This window comes from Glossina fuscipes, unplaced genomic scaffold (assembly GCF_014805625.2).
Source record: "Glossina fuscipes isolate IAEA_lab_2018 unplaced genomic scaffold, Yale_Gfus_2 28, whole genome shotgun sequence".
In the NCBI taxonomy this organism is placed as follows: domain Eukaryota; kingdom Metazoa; phylum Arthropoda; class Insecta; order Diptera; family Glossinidae; genus Glossina; species Glossina fuscipes.
Window position 1 is genome coordinate 12,192,199 of NW_023998423.1, and position 4,038 is coordinate 12,196,236.

At 34.3% G+C, this 4,038-nt stretch overlaps 1 non-coding gene across 1 annotated transcript; it reads right to left on the reverse strand.

Annotated features, from left to right (window-relative positions):
• Positions 1–1,534: 1,534 nt before the first annotated feature.
• Positions 1,535–1,606, reverse strand: Trnag-ccc. The gene has a single exon. It is a non-coding gene; the product is annotated as a tRNA-Gly (tRNA).
• Between the last annotated feature and the right edge of the window lie 2,432 nt (positions 1,607–4,038).

Genomic DNA, 4,038 nt, shown 5'->3' on the forward strand with positions numbered 1-4,038 from the left:
ATTCGCTCTCAACGGTAAACGTGTTTTGTAACTTAAATAGTAACCGTTAAGGGTCAAGTTGGGGAAATTCGTCACTGAACTTTAAGTTGTGGTAAAATTGATTTTGGTAGACGTCAAGCGCTAGATCGCGCAAGCGGCAACTATCTATTACTTGGTCATGTCTCACCCTTAACAAATTGTGTAACCGCGAGTCTTGTTAAGCAAATCAATAGATGATAAGTAAAGACCTGTTCTTGTCTAATTGTAGTACATGGGAGGTAAATTAGTAGAGCACATACAAAATAAGTGTGGGATCGTAGGTAACAACTTGCAATTAAACATCTAAGTAAACGCTTTTTCCAAGGATTACAGTCCTACAAACCTAGAAAGTGAGTAAAGGTATCTACAAAACTGCAGCTATAATACTATTGATGGTAATAAACCCTCTAATGTATATATGTAACTATTGTATGTGTTAACGCATTATTTAACATAAATATAAACATAAGTTCGTATAAAGAAAATAAAGTGAAATGAAACGAAGTGAAGTGAAAAGAAATGAAGCGAACGAAATGAACAAGTTGTTTAAAGTTGTGAGCAAGGGAGATCCCCCCTATAGGTAAAATTCCTCACAGTGATGATCCATGAAAACAAATACAAATTATCTTAGGAAAGAATTACGGATAAGCTGAGCCGAGCCCAGCGTCAAGGAATTAATATTTCTTTTGCACAAATTTTCATTTAAAAAATTTCAATTACCTTTTACTTTGAAAACAAAGTTTTTCCCAATGTATTATGGTGACGTCAGCGTGCTGTAGTCAATTTAGCATATTTTCAATACAAACCTGCGTGCAAGAATTTCGAATATTTTTGGCGAACTTTCAAAAAGTATAGATAATTGTTTTTTTTTTTTCTCATTCTCCTTTTTATTATATTCTAGTTCCTATAGCCCTTCTTACGTACTGATATCAGTACACTTCAAAGACTTTGCACCGAGGACGTTGTAAGTATGGTGTCGCTGTGCTGTAATTTTTATGCGGCATAGAAGTTGCGGACAAACGATCTGAAGTAAAAACTGTTTTGGTCTCGAAAGCTAAACACTTTGTGCAATACGTCTGCGTGTACAGCACACCGCTGTACCCGTTCTTCAGATTTTTTCTTTCGCAAGTTCTTGTATTACTTTTCGTAAAACGGAAAGCTTTGCAGCAATTCCATGAACATGAAATATTTTGTTTCGAGGTACTTTACTTCGGGCATTCACAGACATACGTTATACCCTAATGAATGCCGCAATTTTGCGGAACAATTTTGTGGATTATTTTAATCTCATTTCCAAATTTGTTCAATTTTTATAATCATTTTCTTCAGTTTTCGTTGCCCTTTAATTACAAAATATGAGCAAACACACAAACCACTAAGCAGATTGTTCGTCTTTCAGCAAAGCAACAAAAAATAAAGAAAAACAAGTATTGCGAAGACAGACAACAAACGAAGATAGCTTCGTACACTTCGTACTACTACAACACATATGTAGTAAAGTACAGTAATAAGGGCGCTATCGCACCAGGAATCGAACCTGAGTCTTCCGATCGGGTATCGGACGTCCTAACCACTAGACTATGCGATAGCTGTTCTGAAATGCAAAAATTTCTCTTTATATGTTTGGTGTTAAATAAAAGATCGACATAAAATTTGAATTTTGAAATATTGAATACACTCGTGCGATGTGATTTGTTGGAAACAACTATACTTTACAATTAATCCACCTGAGTAGCCGAAGGCGAGGAATCTCGACTAGCAAGTCAATGGTCGTGAGTTCGAATCTCAAGTGCGGTAGAGTTTTTAATAAAAGTCGATAGCCTTAGATGCTAGTGCTTTTAAGAGTTTAGCCTCAAAATTGATTTCTCTGGCGAAATTATTAATAATAATAAATACAATTAAAAGTGTTTTCAGTTTTCTATAATTCTGCTGTCAAAGTATATCGGAAACAAAAAAGATTATATGCGTCTTATATAAATTAAAAATAATACAAAAGTGCAAAGCAACGAGGTTTCGAACTCGAGCCCCCTTAATAATGTTAAAAACGAGACTTGGTTTTGCATGGGATGTAATGATTCCATTATTTACGAATGAAAAATGAAACGTAACACGTAAGGAAACTATATTCGGCTGCGACTAAACCTTTTATACCTATAACCCTTTTCTTAAAAAAAAAGGAACACAACGCAAATAAAATTTGTCTAGTTTACTATTATTAAGTGTGGCGTTAACCGATTTTTTTCATTTCTCTACACACATTCTGTAGGGTGACACAAAAGGATTGACGTAGAAATTTTTATCGCTATATATATTTTACGATATAAGTGAGAAGCAAAAAAACAACAATTATTGTTTGCTTTCGAAAACAAAGAGCATATGCTGTGCTACCGGCTTGTCCTTTGCCGATATGTTTTTGCAAAATTAGAAGCTGAGAACTTGGCCTTAGCGATAAGGATAATATCCACAAAGACTGGGAAACGGATATGTTTACATCGATTCACAATTTGATGCTGTTCAAAAGTGTGTAGAACTTATGGGACCTTTAAAGCTTCGCACGGAATATTTCGAGCGTTTTTACAAGATAAATATACGCCTTTCTTTCGCTAATGGGTAAATAAAAACATGATGTTCCAAAACGGAACTCTCCATAGCTTCGACAATTTTCACTCTTTTCACACCTTCGATTTTTTACAACATTTTCAAAATAAAATTCCGTAGAGGAGGACGTAGAATTTTTTTCATACCTTCAATTAAAGCTAATGATTAAATAAATAAATAAATTAAAAAATGATTGATTTTTTTAGGTCGAAAATTGATTTTTCCATTCATATGCTCAGCACTCACATAAGAATCGATTTTTCTAAAGAAACCTAAGGGGCTTTTCTAATTTTTGGAATTAAGATTAAATGATTTCAAACAAGTAAAAGCTTCGCAATCGATAATAGTGAACGCATACAGTTAATTGTCAAATCATACTAAGATGTTAAGATTACAAGATAATTTAAATATGACATATGCAAATTGCGCCTGTTAAAGGGAGTTGATTTAACAGAACTTAAACAGTCCGGTGTTGAAGTTAACTTATAGATATCGTTTTTATTTTTACATAGAACTCTGAACGGATTGAAAAGCCCTTAATATGTCTACATTGACTCATCTTCGTGAAAATAAAGCGCCTAGAGAAACGATTCAGGAAATTAAAGTTTATCTCACCAATGTGGGCGAAACGACAGCACCACTTGTTAACATAATTATGAAGGCAACATCAAGAATAAATCTAAGCTTCTCAAGTGGTGGTAAGGATAACAGAAGCAATCTATTTTCGTAAGGAGGCAAGGAGACAAACGGATCGAAGCACAAGTTTCTAAAAGCAAAGAGAAGGAATTCTTTTTGAACGGATGTTATCGAATCTACCTAACATTTATAGGGAGGATACGACGCAACAGAGACATACTCAAGTATTGCTTAAGTTTATAAAAAATATTCTTGTAATATAAGGATCGTTAAGCTCTTAATTAAACCCAACTGAGCGGACTTAGGTTCACTTAAAGAGAGCTCAATGTGCAAACTAAAACGTAATCTATGGTCTAATAGACCTCCTAAATCGATGAACGAACCTACTTTTCCCAATTTATGTGAATCGATGAAATTCTCTGGATTGAAAAACTTCCACCTTGGGAAAGAAAGCTTCTTACATTTTTTTAAATTTCATTTCTAAAATATAAGGAAAGGGAAAAAAATAGTTTAACATCTTCGGCTAATATATGGCTAAATTCAATCACCAAACTGAGATCATTGAAAACGGTCCTAAGTGGCGGCCTTGAAGGACACCTGACGTCACAAGGAATTCATCTGAGCTGATGGTGGTAAACAGCACCCTGAATGATCATTTATGAAGATGAGAGCTTATCCATTTCAATAAACACAAAGGGAAGGCAAAGGCCTGGAGTTTGGAGATCAATAATTTATGATTAACTAAGCTTTACTAACTAAACGCTTTACTAACATCAGTGTATGCGA